Here is a 17,378-nt window from a genome sequence, read left to right on the forward strand (position 1 = left end):
GTACATACCTCACTATGTGTCATACATTCATGGAATATCCTTACCAACCAGTGAACAACACAGCTAGCCCAATTTCTAATAAATTCCACTGCAATACCATTGAAACCCGCTGCTTTGCCGACTTTCATCTTCCTCAGAGCTTTCACTACCTCTTCTTCGTTTACCTAATCATTTTCCCTAACCCTTTCACTTCGCACTCCACCTCGACCAAAACACCTTATATCTGCAACTCTATCCTCTAGCACATTCAACAAACCTTCGAAATACTCAATCCATCTTCTTCTCACTTCACCGCCACATGGTATTAAGTCCCTATTAACCCCATTCACTGATGTTCTCATTTGTTCTCTGGTCTTACGCACTTTATTTACCTACTTCTAAAACCATCATTTTATTCTCCCTAAAATTTATTATTACTCTCTCACCCCAACTCTAATTTGCCCTATTTTTCACCTCTTGCACCTTTCTCTTGATCTCCTGCCTCTTTCTTAAATACATCTCCCAGTCTTTTGCATTATTTCCCTGCAAAACTCGTCCAAATGCCTCTCTCTACTCATTCATTAATAATCTTATTTCTTCATCCCACCACTCACTACCCTTCCTAATCTAGATTAGCCCACCTCCCACGCTACTCATGAGACAAGCATCTTTTGCGTAAGCCATCAATGCTTCCCTAAATACATCCCATTCCTCCCCCAATCCCCTTACATCCTTTGCTCTCCCTTTTTCCATTCTGCACTCAGTCTCTCCTAGTACTTCCTCACACAAGTCTCTGTACATACCTGTACATACCTCATCATGTGTCATACATACATAAGATATGCTTACCAACCAGTCAACAATAGAGCCAGCCCATTTTCTAATAAATTCCACTGCAATACCATCGAAACCCGCTGCTTTGCCGACTTTCATCTTCCTCAGAGCTTTCACTACTTCTTCGTTTACCTAATCATTTTCCCTAACCCCCTCACTTTGCACTCCACCTCGACCAAAACACATTATATCTGCCACTCTATCCTCTAACACATTCAACAAACCTTCAAAATACTCACTCCATCTCCTTCTCACATCACCGCTACTTGGTATTAAGTCCCCATTAACCACCTTCACTGATGTTCTCATTTGTTCTCTTGTCCTACGCACTTTATTTACCTCCATCTAAAACCATCATTTTATTTGTCCTAAAATTTAATATTATTCTCTCACCCCAACTCTCATTTGCCCTCTTTTTCACCTCTTGCACCTTTTTCTTGATCGCCTGCCTCTTTCTTAAATACATTTCCCAGTCTTTTGCATTATTTCCCTGCAAAACTTGTCCAAATGCCTCTCTCTGCTCTTTCATTAATAATCTTATTTCTTCATCCCACCACTCACTATCCTTCGTATTCTAGATTAGGCCACCTCCCACGCTACTCATGAGACAAGCATCTTTTGCGCAAGCTATCAATGCTTCCCTAAATACATCCCATTCCTCCCCCAATCCCCTTACATCCTTTGCTCTCACTTTTTCCATTCTGCACTCAGTCTTTCCTAGTACTTCCTCACACAAGTCTCTGTACAAATCTTCACCTTCGCCTCCACAAGATAATGATCAGACATCCCTCCAGTTGCACCTCTCAACACATTAACATCCAAAAGTCTCTCTTTCACTCAGCTATCAATTAACACGTAATCCAATAACGCTCTCTGTCCATCTCTCCTACGTACATACGTATACTTAGGTATTTCTCTCTTTTTAAACCAGGTATTACCAATCACCATTCCTTTTTCAGCACACAAATCTACAAGCTCTTCACCATTTCCATTTGCAATACTGAACACCCCATGTATGCCAATTATTTTCTCAATTGCCATACTACTCACCTTTGCATTCAAATCACCCATCACTATAACCCGGTCTAGTGCATCAAAACTGCTAACACACTCACTCAGCTGCTCCCAAAACACTTGCCTCTCATGAACTTTCTTCTCATGCTCAGGTGCATAGGCACCAATAAACACCCATCGCTCTCCATCAACTTTCAGTTTTACCCATACCAATCTTGAGTTTACTTTCTTACACTCCATCACATACTCCCACTACTCCTGTTTCAGGAATAGAACTACTCCTTCACTTGCACTAATCCTCTCACTAACACCTGACTTTACTGCTAAAACATTCCCAAGCCACTCTTCCCTTGTACCCTTGAGCTTCGTTTGACTTAGAGCCAAAACATCCAGGTTCCTTTCCTCAAGCATATTACCTATCTCTCCTTTCTTCTCATCTTGGTTACATCCATGCACATTTAGACACCCCAGTCTGAGCCTTGGAGAAGGGTGTGCACTCCCCGCGTGACTCCTTATTCTGTTTCCTTTTTTAGAAAGATGAAATTGCAGGGAGGGGAGGGTTTCTACATCCCGGCCCCGATAGTCGCCTTCTACGACACGTGAGGAATGCGTGGGAAGTATCATTTCTCCCGTATATATTTATATATATATATATATATATATATATATATATATATATATATATATATATATATATATATATATATATATATATATATATATATATATATATATATATATATATATATATATATATATATATATATATATATATATGTGTGTGTGTGAGGAAGTACCAGGAGAGACTGAGTACAGAATGGAAAAAGGTGAGAACAATGGAAGTAAGGGGAGTGTTGGAGGAATGGGATGTATTTAGGGAATCAGTGATGGATTGCGCAAAAGATGCTTGTGGCATGAGAAGAGTGGGAGGTGGGTTGATTAGAAAGGGTAGTGAGTGGTGGGATGAAGAAGTAAGAGTATTAGTGAAAGAGAAGAGAGAGGCATTTGGACGATTTTTGCAGGGAAAAAATGCAATTGAGTGGGAGACGTATAAAAGAAAGAGGCAGGAGGTCAAGAGAAAGGTGCAAGAGGTGAAAAAAAGGGCAAATGAGAGTTGGGGTGAGAGTATCATTAAATTTTAGGGAGAATAAAAAGATGTTCTGGAAGGAGGTAAATAAAGTGCGTAAGACAAGGGAGCAAATGGGAACTTCAGTGAAGGGCGCAAATGGGGAGGTGATAACAAGTAGTGGTGATGTGAGAAGGAGATGGAGTGAGTATTTTGAAGGTTTGTTGAATGTGTTTGATGATAGAGTGGCAGATATAGGGTGTTTTGGTCGAGGTGGTGTGCAAAGTGAGAGGGTTAGGGAAGATGATTTGGTAAACAGAGAAGAGGTAGTAAAAGCTTTGCGGAAGATGAAAGCCGGCAAGGCAGCGGGTTTGGATGGTATTGCAGTGGAATTTATAAAAAAAGGGGGTGACTGTATTGTTGACTGGTTGGTAAGGTTATTTAATGTATGTATGACTCATGGTGAGGTGCCTGAGGATTGGCGGAATGCGTGCATAGTGCCATTGTACAAAGGCAAAGGGGATAAGAGTGAGTGCTCAAATTACAGAGGTATAAGTTTGTTGAGTATTCCTGGTAAATTATATGGGAGGGTATTGATTGAGAGGGTGAAGGCATGTACAGAGCATCAGATTGGGGAAGAGCAGTGTGGTTTCAGAAGTGGTAGAGGATGTGTGGATCAGGTGTTTGCTTTGAAGAATGTGTGTGAGAAATACTTAGAAAAGCAAATGGATTTGTATGTAGCATTTATGGATCTGGAGAAGGCATATGATAGAGTTGATAGAGATGCTCTGTGGAAGGTATTAAGAATATATGGTGTGGGAGGCAAGTTGTTAGAAGCAGTGAAAAGTTTTTATCGAGGATGTAAGGCATGTGTACGTGTAGGAAGAGAGGAAAGTGATTGGTTCTCAGTGAATGTAGGTTTGCGGCAGGGGTGTGTGATGTCTCCATGGTTGTTTAATTTGTTTATGGATGGGGTTGTTAGGGAGGTGAATGCAAGAGTTTTGGAAAGAGGGGCAAGTATGAAGTCTGTTGGGGATGAGAGAGCTTGGGAAGTGAGTCAGTTGCTGTTCGCTGATGATACAGCGCTGGTGGCTGATTCATGTGAGAAACTGCAGAAGCTGGTGACTGAGTTTGGTAAAGTGTGTGAAAGAAGAAAGTTAAGAGTAAATGTGAATAAGAGCAAGGTTATTAGGTACAGTAGGGTTGAGGGTCAAGTCAATTGGGAGGTGAGTTTGAATGGAGAAAAACTGGAGGAAGTGAAGTGTTTTAGATATCTGGGAGTGGATCTGGCAGCGGATGGAACCATGGAAGCGGAAGTGGATCATAGGGTGGGGGAGGGGGCGAAAATTCTGGGAGCCTTGAAGAATGTGTGGAAGTCGAGAACATTATCTCGAAAAGCAAAAATGGGTATGTTTGAAGGAATAGTGGCTCCAACAATGTTGTATGGTTGCGAGGCGTGGGCTATGGATAGAGTTGTGCGCAGGAGGATGGATGTGCTGGAAATGAGATGTTTGAGGACAATGTGTGGTGTGAGGTGGTTTGATCGAGTAAGTAACGTAAGGGTAAGAGAGATGTGTGGAAATAAAAAGAGCGTGGTTGAGAGAGCAGAAGAGGGTGTTTTGAAATGGTTTGGGCACATGGAGAGAATGAGTGAGGAAAGATTGACCAAGAGGATATATGTGTCGGAGGTGGAGGGAACGAGGAGAAGAGGGAGACCAAATTGGAGGTGGAAAGATGGAGTGAAAAAGATTTTGTGTGATCGGGGCCTGAACATGCAGGAGGGTGAAAGGAGGGCAAGGAATAGAGTGAATTGGAGCGATGTGGTATACCGGGGTTGACGTGCTGTCAGTGGATTGAATCAAGGCATGTGAAGCGTCTGGGGTAAACCATGGAAAGCTGTGTAGGTATGTATATTTGCGTGTGTGGACGTATGTATATACATGTGTATGGGGGTGGGTTGGGCCATTTCTTTCGTCTTTTTCCTTGCGCTACCTCGCAAACGCGGGAGACAGCGACAAAGCAAAAAAAAAAGAAATATATATATATATATATATATATATATATATATATATATTTATATATATATATATATATATATATATATATATATATATATATATATATTTATATATTTATATATATATAATTTTATTCATTTATTTTTCTTTGTCGCTGTCTCCCGCGTTAGCGAGGTAGCGCAAGGAAACACACGAAAGAATGGCCCAACCCACCCACATACACATGTATATACATACACGTCCACACACGCAAATATACATACCTATACATCTCAATGTACACATATATATACACACACAGACATATACATATATACACATTTACATAATTCATACTGTCTGCCTTTATTTATTCCCATCACCACCTCGCAACACATGGAACAACAACCCCCTCCCCCCTCATGTGTGCGAGGTAGCGCTAGGAAAAGACAACAAAGGCCCCATTCGTTCACACTCAGTCTCTAGCTGTCATGTAATAATGCACCGAAACCACAGCTACCTTTCCACATCCAGGCCCCACACAACTTTCCATGGTTTACCCCAGACGCTTCACATGCCCTGGTTCAATCCATTGACAGCACGTCGACCCCGGTATACCACATCGATCCAATTCACTCTATTCCTTGCACGCCTTTCACCCTCCTGCATCTTCAGGCCCCGATCACTCAAAATCTTTTTCACTCCATCTTTCCACCTCTAATTTGGTCTCCCAATTCTCGTTCCCTCCACCTCTGACACGTATATCCTCTTTGTCAATCTTTCCTCCCTCGCTCATTCTCTCCATGTGACCAAACTATTTCAAAACACCCTCTTATGCTCTGTCAACCACACTCTTTTTATTACCACACATCTCTCTTTCCCTTTCATTACTTACTCGATTAAACTCCCTAACACCACATATTGTCCTGAAACAACTCATTTACAGCCCATCCACCCTCCTCCCCACAACTCTATCTAAAGCCCACTCCTCGCAACCATATAACATTGTTGGAACTACTATTCCTTTAAACACACCCATTTTTGATTTCCGAGATAATGTGCTCGCCTTCCACACATATTTCAACGCTCCCAGAACCTTCGCCCCCTCCCCCACCCTGTGATTCACTTCCCTCTCCATGGTTCCATCCGCTGCCAGATCCACTACCAGATATCTAAAACAATTCACTTCCTCCAGTTTTTCTCCACTCAAACTTACCTCCCAATCAACTTTTCCCTCAACCCTACTGTACCTACTAACCTTGCTCTTATTCACATTTACTCTCAGCTTTCTTCTTTCACACACTTTACCAAACCCAGTTACAAGCTTCTGCAGTTGCTCATCCTAGTCAGCCACCAGCACTGTATCATCAGCGAACAACGACTGACTCACTTCCCCTGCTCCATCATCCACAACAGACTGCTTACTTGCCCCTCTCTCCAAAAGAAATGCATTCACCTCCCTAGGAACCCCATCCATAAAGAAATTAAACAACCATGGCGACATCACGCGCCCCTACCGCAAACCGACATTCACTGAGAACAAATCACTTTCCTCTCTTCCTACTAGTACAAATGCGTTCCACGTGCCCAGCAAGTAATGTGGGTTTTCCCTGTACTGTGTTGGACTGTGTCGTTTCGAGTGCGCGTGTAAGTATGTATTGTAACTTGTCTTGTAGAAGTGCCCACCAATAAAGTGTATTTTGTTTCATGTCTTTATAGTTGAATTGTTGTAAAAGAAACAGATCTCCCAGTTTGAAATCTTACCTGGGCTGTTAAGTGTTAACGTAATATTTGTGCCCGAGTAATGTGCTTCTTTTATCTTGTATTTTCTATTTCTTGTAAAATAAGTAGTTTCAATCCTGGTGTTCAGTTTCATCCATTAACTTTAAAATAGCGTTATCCTGTGCTGCGTAACGAGAAGCTGGCGACTTTGTGCCAAGGTTTTTCTTACCTTTACAGAGACTCTTCTTTCGTTAGTCACGCCGTTGACAAGTGAAGGTGACGTTGAACGTTTCTGTTGATCTGCGTCCTATTCCAGCTTATAACAGCTTATGACTTAAGGCTTGTTGCGGATGGGTTAGGAGTTGTGTACGACCGAAATGCTCATAGAGTTGGAGACTTTGTTAATAAATCAATTAAGTTGGCGTGCAGCTCGTAGGTATTGTGCCTGATGTTGAAAATGCTGTTCACAATACCGTCCCATCATCAAGGTCAGCCGAAGTTTTAATCCCTCCCCAACTCTATAGTGATGTTAACGTTAATCCTGAATGTTTGAGGCTTCAACCAGAGATTGCTAAGATCAATGCAGAGGTGCGAATGGAAGAAGCGAGGAGTGAACAAGCTAAGCTACAGATACAGAGAGAATGGACCTTAGTGCATTGAACAGAAGCAATATCTTACGACCACAGTGTGGCAGCTCTATAATCATTTCATATTGAACTGGAACACATCAAAAACTGAAGAATATAATTCAGGGTACACTGCAGACCTTTATTTTTTGTTTCATTTCAAAGTTTATCTTTTACCGGACCACTTCAGGGATATCTAAATATCATTTAGTCTACCACAGAAACAAACATTTTTGTTTCCTGGACAATTCTGTTTTTATTGCATTGTGTTTCAAAAAAGTATTATGAAATAGAGATTCTAATCATTTATCAGCTAAGTTTTAGAAACTATACTTAATGTATTCAGGTCAGATACTAGAAAAACGTGTCACAGATCAATAGGATCACGTATCAGATGTCTAACGGGTCACCTGGGTCACGGGTCAAAGCTGATGACCCCATTCCAACTTTAGGATATGTCTTGTGAGGTCTTTGTACAGAGTGGTAGTAGAGTGACTAGGTCTACAGTCGTACTGTGTAGCAGAGAGTGGGACAGTCTGGTTGATAATGTCATACTGTTTAGTAGAGAGTGGGACAGTCTGGTTGATTATGTCGTACCGTGTAGTAGAGAGTGGGACAGTCTGGTCGATTATGTCGTACTGTGTAGTAGACAGTGGGACAGTCTGGTTGATTATGTCGTACTGTGTAGTAGAGAGTGGGACAGCCCGGTTGATTATGTCGTACTGTGTAGCAGAGAGAGGGACAGTCTGGTTGATTATGTCGTACTGTGCAGTAGAAAGTAGGACACTCTGGTTCATTATGCTGTACATTAGTTCCTCCAGAAGTCTGGGTAGTAAGACAGCACCAATATAGGGAGGTGTGAGGGGGAGGAGGCCGGAGTGGTGTGGAGGGGATGGATTTTCTTTATTGTGCGCCAGAGCTGGTTGTTGTGGGTCTTGAAGATAATAGTGTGATGGAAGGAGCGACAGTTTTCTGCTTTCTTTTCAGTGAATAGGTTAATGATGGTGCTTTTTATGATACCTATTGAAGGTGGATGTTTTCGTCTGAGTATGTCTCTTTGTGTTATGAGATCAACCACTTGTGGGGAGAGGTCTAGATTATACTGCTTTCTATGTCCTCGTGGTATGTGGTTCTTGCAAGACTGGTTTGGTGATGCTGATGAAGTACGAGATACGTGGATGGGAAATTATCTTTGATGAAGATTTGGAGCTGCTTGGATCCTCTGTAGTGTACGGAAGTTGGCCAATCTGCTCTCCTGTAGTGGCTGTGTGGGTTGGGTGGGCCAGGTAGAGTGTTATCGGAACTTATGAGTGGTCAGAGGACAGGTCATGTAGTATGCTCCAGTGGTCCTTGTTTACAGCGCAGGTGTGCACAAGTGAACGTGTGGTGAGGATGGTTGCTGGAGGTGTGGGTTTGGAGTCTGGTTGGCTGGTTGCATATGTTGAAAAGATGGAGTTAATTCATGAGTAATACACCTCAGGGATCTAGGATCTGGGCGTTGAGCCAGGCAGGATAGTGGGCGTTGAGTCATGCAGGATGGTGGGCGTTGAGCTAGCTATGCAGGGTGGTGAGCGTTGAACCATGCAGGATGGTGGGTGTTCAACCATGCCTGTTGGTGGGCGTTGAGCCATGAAGGATGGAGGGCGTTGAGCCATGCAGGATGGTGGGCGTTGAGCCATGCAGGATGGTGGGCGTCGAGCTATGCAGGATGGTGGGCGTTGAGCCATGCGTGTTGGTAGGCGTTGAACCATGTAGGATGGTGGGCGTTGAACCATGCCTGTTGGTGGGCGTTGAGCCATGCAGGATGGTGGGCATAGAGCCAAGCAGGGTGGTGGGCGTTGAGCTATGCGGGATGGTGGGCGTTGAACCATACAAGATGGTGGGCGTAGAGCCATGCAGGGTGGTGGACGTTGAGCTATGCGGGATGGTGGGCGTTGAACCATGCAAGATGGTGGGTGTAGAGCCATGCAGGGTGGTGGACGTTGAGCTATGCGGGATGGTGGGCGTTGGTCCATGTAGGATGGTGGGCGGTGAACCATGCATGGTGGTGGGCGTTAAGCCATGCAGTATGGTGGGTGTTGAACTATGCCGGATGGTGGGCGTTGAAATCTTCACACAGATGGGTGTCGAGTGTGTTGGTCAGGTTCTGTATTCGAGGAGTGTCTCTGAAAGGGTATGTGATAGGGGAAATTATGTTGGTCTTAATAATACAAAGGAATTCAAACGCAACTGCCCATTTGGTCCTAACGAGGCTGTTTGTGATAGTGAAAGAGAACAGAAACTCATGGATTAGTGTTGTATGAGAAGAAAGGATACAGATTCATCAAAGGAAAAAATGTATAAACTTCTCATACAGTCAAGAAGGGGCTAATATTGTCAGTCGTGGATCTTAGGCGAAATATTTATCACGTCGATGCTTAAACGTATCTATGATACTGTTTTTAACTGTTATGATTAGTAAATCATTCCATGTGTTGAAAATTTGCTTTGAAGAAAAATGATTGCCATGTTATATCAGCATTGCAAATGAGAGGCCACAGCTGGGATTAAAAAATCCATATAGATATTTGAATATCTTGGAGAGAGAGGATTACCCAACGCCATGCCATATCGTTGTTTGAAGATTTTGTCATTAGCACGAAATACATTATATGTTACACATAACACAATTTGCGATATAAAAACATTATGGATTACTGGGAAGTAAAGCATGTGTATTTCTACCCTTAGGAAACATTACATATCTCGTAGAGGAACGTTGGTAAACAATGAGTTAAAACTGAAACTTAATGATTGTCAAGGATCTCTTATTCTCTCACTCTATGAGTCAGATCTGACATCAAGTTGTTGATGTGCGGGTTAGAAATAATCCCAGCCAGTGGTCACAACATCCTGACTAGCTATGTTGAAAGGCTGTGTGAGGAAGACCCCATTGAACTAATGATAGATGGTAGAGGACATTGGTCGTGTGTTTGATCAATATCGTATAATACATATATAGTGTTAAAGCTATCTGAAAAGATTGTTTGATAGCACCAAGTGTGTCCTGCAACAGTAATTTGAACTGGGAATTGGAGCTTCTGTTTGCATCCACTGTTGGATCTTTAACAGTCTCACAATGTGTATTGACGTCTTTCAGTAAGTCATACATCTGGTTAACGTACGATTCCTTGTCTAAGATTAAAATTACAGTAATTATTCTGCTTCAATCATCTATATATTTACATTAGTCTCTAGATTCTTATGGACAACCCCAAACCTTTTAAGAATAGTTGACCTGAGATTACGGTTGGTCATGCCATGTGCACAACCTTCAACAATCATTATGTTATCCTGAGTAATGTTACCATGATATTTACGAAACCTTATGCAATTACCAGAGGGTTATTGGCAGTTTTTGCTTTGGAAAATATGCTTCCAAATCGAGTTATTCTATCTAATATGATAGATGAAAGTCACCATTAAATCTGGATCAAATCACTTGTTTGGTCCAAAAAACATTCTTGGACGGGGCATCAACTTCTCCCTTTAATTCTGCCTTGTACTCTTCATTTTCTCTTCAAGTAATCCACACACACGGTCACTTGATATCAACGGTCAGTCATCAGTAACGCTGTTTTCCATGGTCACAGCGGTGAGAGTAGCGAGTGGACACCCTCTCCTTATTGTATTTCTGTTCCTGAAATATAGAGCAAAAAAGCATTGCAAAAAAAAATCCTTCATTTATTTTAGCTGATGAAGAGAACCAAATTAAGTATCACAAGATAGAAGATCCTCTTTGTGCCCCTGGCCAGGCTGGTGAGGAACCAGATGGTGATTATGATCTTACAGAGGAATCAAGCCTCAGTGACATGGTATCTAGCTCCACCAGCGGCCACGTTAGCCACTAAGTCTTTCTGACACAATTTACTGACTCATGAATACACGTCTACCATCAACGACTAAACATGGCATCCTAGATCAGTAGTATCCCTCTTCCTCCTTCATACAACAGTCAGGGTAGCGTGGCCGAGCGGTTTAAGGCGCTGGATTTAGGCTCCAGTCTCTCAGGAGGCGTGGGTTCGAATCCCACTTTTGCCAGGAACTTTTGTGGTCACTGTGGACTTCAGATACAGGGTGAGGGAGACCTGGGTGGGTTAAGGTGGTGTCCTCGTGGGAGGAAGGACTATATCACTCACCCCACTTGTTCCGGAGGGACATTGTTACCGGCTGGCCGAATATAGTCAGGTCTTGGAATTCACTGGATCTACGTGCGGGACACATGACCTCGTCTGGTTTGGAGATGTGACACGAGAAAATGTTCGCCACCATTACCTGTCAACCATCATGATCAAGGGTCTCATACCATGGTATTCGTATGGCAGATTGTAAGGATTCTGGCGATACACTTTTCACATAAAGCTTGATCACCTTCACTGTATATTGGTTATAATGAGAGGGTGAGGATAGTGAGACACTGACTTTGGCTACAGTTCGCTGCGTGGTAAGATAACAATCCCTGAAAACACACACTCACACACACACACACACATTGTGGGTGAGAAGAGTCCGACTGGGAAAGGAGGAATGGAGGAGGGGAGGTGTGTGGACAGTGGCTGCAGAGGATATGATTATGAAGACGACTGTGGAAAGGTGGAGTGACAGTGGGTTAGTGTGAGCGAGAAGTGTGTGGCCAGGATGAATGTGAGAAAGGAAAGTATGAAGGAGCCGTGTGTTAAACGCTGTGAGTAGAAGATGGAGTCAGGTGTTGGTGAGGATGAGGTCAGTGATTGTGTTCGGTGCTCACACTCAGGAGGGAGGTGCAGGGAAAAGAGAAAAACTCAGATATAAACTGTAGCTTATGTGAATTTAAGTCATCTTAATAATCAATAGTTTTCTATCTTATTATCCTGTCGAAGATCATCGGACTTTCCCAACACCATGAGTTGCGAAGTGTACACATACCAGCTGACCGTTTCTTAAGAAAAAGAAATCTATGATCAACTTTTATAAATTCTTCGATACAAAACTAGCATTTTCTCTTTAAATTATGCATATTTTCCTCGTGTAAGAAATCTATGACATCAAGTCATGGACTAAATTTAGAGAAGTATATACATAGATATTGACGTCAACTGTCCTGTTGACCTGAGGTATCTACTTGGCTGTGAGAGGCTCCCCTGCTGCTGCACACATCAGGATGATGATAATGTAAGCCACTCACTCCTTCCTGACCACACAAGATCCATCACACTCCCGCCATTCTTCCACTACGAGTTAGCGCAGGGTAATGGTTGGCGGGCACGTGAATGTTATATTGGTCTTAATAGCGTCGAGCTCTGCTGCCAGACTTATGAGAGCTTATAATACATCTCTGCCACACGTGTCATGTTCACTACACCATTTGCTAAACATGAAGTTTGTATTTCCTGCACCGCTGCTAAACGTTTAGCGTTTCTGTACATACTACTGTTTAATGCGCTTCATTCCTGCTACGTCGGTGCCAAACTTTCCATACACTGCCGTTTCCTCTCCATTCGATAAGATCGGGATTGTACGAAAGTAAGTTATTCCCTCCTTTTCGTTCCTAAGTAATACACTACAGTTATGGTAATGCAAACAATAACAGCCCATTGGGTCATTTAGAGGCTGTTTGTGATAACAGATCAGAAACATTATGTTTGTTGCTGAGGACTGAGCGGCAAATGTGATGAGGTGGAATTGTATCGGGAGGATCTTTTTCATTGCATAGGTGTCGTATGTTTATGGATGCAAGGCAGCGAGTTCTGAATGCACTATTTCAGTGGTTTGCAGCTTTGTTGTATTTGCTTTTGAGAGAACGGGAGACCAGGTGAGTGAGGCGTATCTTAAAGCGGAAAGGTTAAATATAGGGGATGTTAAGGGATTATTTATCTTTACCTAATCCGGCACCAGTTAGTGTTCTGAGGTTATTTAGATTGTGTGCTGCTTTTGTGTTGATGTTATTAGTGTGGGGAGTGAATGTTATGTGTGTGTTGCATGTGATGCCTGGAATCGTTGGTGTTTTGTTCATTGGAATATATTTTCAAATCAAGATGACTGATGATGCAAGCTGGATTCTTGTTTGCCTTGGTTTAAATATTCATTGAAGACTTCTGTGGAGATGCAGACATTCTGTTCTGGGTGAGCCATTGATCCAGTTGCGCAATGTAGTGTTGCATGTTTGACGTTGCTGCTGGGGTGTCAGGGTGCTGTGATGTGACTGTCAGGTCGTCTGCATATGAAAGGACCTTCAAGTTGTGATTTGCTAGAGGTAATGGGAGATTGTGCAGGAAGAGATTGAAGATGGTTGGAAAAAGAAAAGCTCTCTGGGGAACTCTACTGCAAAGTTTAAGTATTCTAGAGGTGAAGCCACTGTGAATGACTGCCATGACGACCGACTATGAAACTAACCAAGCCCTTATTTTCATTATTGTGTAGATTGGTGTCATATATCTTTGATGTGAGGATTTATCAGGGGACAGTATCAAATGCTTACCACTATTACTGTGCAGGAGGGGGACCTTATATGGCTGAAGTCATCTGGGATATGTAGTGCAAGGTCAGTGTGTAATGGATGGGTTGGGTCTGATAGCATGTTGTGTAGGTGAGAGTGGAATGCGTTGTTTGATTCCGTTGTGGATCAGTTTTTCGCAGATTTTGTATATTGATGATATAAATGATACAGGGAGGTAGAGAGGGAGAGTTTGGTGGTTTGTAGGGCTTAGAATTTGTATTATATTGGCGTGTTTCCAGATGTTAGTAATTTTGTTGTGTAGCCAAGAGTGGTTGAAGGTATCTATACCTATAAGTGCTTGCATTGCAAAAGGACCATAACGTGTTATGAGAACGTTTGATATGTTGTCATTACCTGCAGCAAGGTAATTCTTTATGGTTTTAAATGTATTACTTGTAGCAAGGGAAGTGAAGGGTGGGTGGATAGATGTTTATGGGTGGATTTATGTAGCTGTTTCGTGACTTTCCTTTCATGTGTAAGGTTAGTTTGTGGTTATTCATGAGTAGCGTCTCATGAGCAAGCTTGGATATCATTTAGCAAAAGTGATTTCACTATAATGGGTCTGGAATACTTCAGGAGTAAGGTCAGGATTGGTGTGTTAAGTCTGGATTTTCTTTAACCTTCGCCAGAGTTAGTTGCATGGGTCTTGTGGTTCATTGTGCTGATGGTGAGTGGATTTGTGTGCGCTGGTTTCTTAGTCTTATGAAGTGTGTAGCTTGAGAGAAGAAGTTTTGGTTATATTCCTTTCTATGCCTTTGTGGTGTGTGTTTTATTTTGCTTGGTTGGAAGATGTTGGTGAAGTGTAGGAGTGTATGATCTAAGGATGGGGAGTCACCTATACTGATTATGTTTGAGCTTTGTTTATATGTAATGCGTGAAGGCTGGCCAGTCTGCTTTCCTGTAATTTGTGTAAGTCATCTTAATGGTTGTGTGGCTTGGATGGGCCAGGTGGAGTGTTATCAGGATGGGTAGGTGGTCAGATGACAACCGATGTAGCATGCTTCAGGTGGTAAGTGTATGTAAGGCTATTGAGCAGAAAGTGATGCCTGGCAAGGTCGGCTGCTGAAGGTGGTGGGTTGAGAGTCTGGTTGGCTGGTTGTGTAGGTTAAGGATATTAAGCGGTTGCGATTGATTCATGAGTAGTTTGCCTGGAGGATCTTCGACGTGAGTATGTGTTAGGTATTTTGGTCACGTGTGCTAGGGAGTATACTTGGAGGGGCATGTGGGGAAGAGAAATGTGTATGAGATGACCATGTTGTAATTACTACTGTGAAATGTTATTCTGATGGATTATGATACTAGGATGTCGTTGCCTGTAGGTGTTGGAGAATGGTATGGCTTGGTGGACGAGTGTTATGAGCTCTCCTCTTTGTCCTTGTTGTCTGTTTTCTCTCGGTTGTGTAGGTGCAGAAATGTGGGAGGAAGGATTGGATGTGAACGTGCTTCTTAGATGATGGCTATGTTGATTTTGTGTTCTGGGAGATGGGTGAGAATTTCTGTATGTTTGTTTCTGATGCTATTGGCGTTGAGTAGCGGGATGTTTAGCTCATCGCTTGGGTTTTGTAGGGTATGAGTTTTGTTGGTGAAGAGTGAGACTGAACGTTTTGTGCTGATGTTTGCTGGATGTTTGATCAGGGATGGTAGGATTTGTGAGAGGGGTTTTAGGAATTACTGTTTGTGTGGTTGATGCATGAAGAGTCTTATATAGATGACAATGAAGTGTAGTGAATGTGGTACATTGAGTCAGTTGAAGCACCTGATGGAGCAGTGCCTTTTAATAGAAGGCGTTTGGCACTGTGAGGAAATGTGTGTGAATGTGTAAAATGTTTGGGTACAACCCATGGTCCTGCACAATGGCCAGGGACAGCTCAAGGCTGCGCTATGCACGGAAACTGAAAGATTTATAACCTTTATCGCAGGAAAGTGGAGCCTCCTGTACACAACCAGGCCCAACAAACCTTCCCTTTGTTTATCTCGACCGCTTCGTATGCCTTGATTCAGTCCAATTACAGCACTCTCCTGCATATTCAATCCCGGTCATTCAAAATCATTTTCTCTCCATCCTTCTATCTCCAGTATATCCCTCCTCTCCTTGTTCCTTCCACTTCTGACGCATAGCCTCTCCTTCCTCATTCTGTCCATATGTACATACAAACCATTTCAGCACAACCTCTTCAGCTCTTTCAACCACACTTTTCTTGTTTTCTGTCTCCTTTTTTGTTTTTTACCTACTCGATCAGAACCACCTCACATCACATATTGTCGTCAAACATTTCATTTCCTCCACACATCTTCATCTGGTTATATGGATGCCAAGAATCCATATAACATCGTTGGGATTACTTTCCAGTGAAAAATGCCTACTGTCGCTTTCCAAGATAAAGACCTCTATTTCCTCACAGTATTTAGTGCTCCCAGAACATTCGCCTCTTCCACCACGCCCTGACTTAGTTGTACTTCTGTGGTTTTATTTGCTGTCATGCACTCTTCCAGGTGTATAAAAGTACGTCACTTTTTCCAAATTTTCGCTATTCAGATTTACACCCGAACTAACCTATCCTTCTACCATGCTGAACTTAACAACCTGTCTTTAATTCACATTCATTCTCAACTTCCTCGTATAACAAAATCTTCCAGACTCAGTCACTAACTTTTACAATGTCTCACGTGAATCTGTCACCAGTGTTGTGTCATCAGCAAACACATCATACTCACTTCCCAAGCCCACCCCTCTCCTCACCAACTACGACTGCATATTTGCTCCTCTCTTCAAGACCCTTGCATTTACCTCCACCACCCTACCTATAAACAAATTAAACAACTATGTTGACGTCACACATATCTGCTTCAGACCAACCTTCACCTGAAACCACTCACTGTCCTCTCTTCCTACTCACACATACACATTACACTCCTGATAAAACCTTCTCACTCCTTCCAGGAGCATTCCTCGCATACCATATACTCGTAAGACCTTCCACAAGGCATCTCTATCAACCGTATCATATGTTGTATTCAGATCCATAAATCCTTCAGTTTCTCTATGTATTTTCACACATATTCTTCAAAGCGAGCAACTGATCCATACATCCCTTACTTCTTCAGAAGGTACACTGTTCCTCCCCAGTCTGATGCTTTGTAAACGCCCTCACTCTCCTAATTACTCTCCCATACAACTTAACTGGTACACTCAGCAGACTTATACCTCTGTAGTTTAGGCACTCATCGTTATCCCCCGTGCCTTTTATAGTGGTACTAGAAATGTATTTAGCCAGTCCTTTGGCACCTCATCATGATCCATACATACAATGAAAATCATTTCTAACCAAACAACAACACATTCACCCTGTTTTAAGAAATTCATCTTTAATACCATCCTGCTCCTTGCACTCTTTCACACACTCCACAGCTCCTGCTTCGGCAGCAATTCTACCTCTTCCTTATCTTTTGCTTTCACACAAACTCCTGACTTTACTACTAAGACATTTCCAAACCATTGTTCCACAGGTAGATGAGACAGTTCTGAGGCGGTTATGAGGCTGGTAGATGACGCATTAGATGATGTACATGAGACAGTATTAAAGTATGTAGATGAGACCTTTCAAAGGCATGCATGAAAAAAAAAA

At 42.5% G+C, this 17,378-nt stretch overlaps 1 non-coding gene across 1 annotated transcript; it reads left to right on the top strand.

The window, feature by feature from the left end:
* The first annotated feature begins 11,236 nt into the window (after window positions 1-11,236).
* On the top strand, window positions 11,237-11,318 carry TRNAL-UAG (transfer RNA leucine (anticodon UAG)). The gene has a single exon. It is a non-coding gene; the product is annotated as a tRNA-Leu (tRNA).
* The last annotated feature ends 6,060 nt before the right edge of the window (window positions 11,319-17,378 follow it).

The sequence above is a fragment of the Panulirus ornatus genome, chromosome 38 (assembly GCF_036320965.1).
Source record: "Panulirus ornatus isolate Po-2019 chromosome 38, ASM3632096v1, whole genome shotgun sequence".
NCBI lineage: Eukaryota > Metazoa > Arthropoda > Malacostraca > Decapoda > Palinuridae > Panulirus > Panulirus ornatus.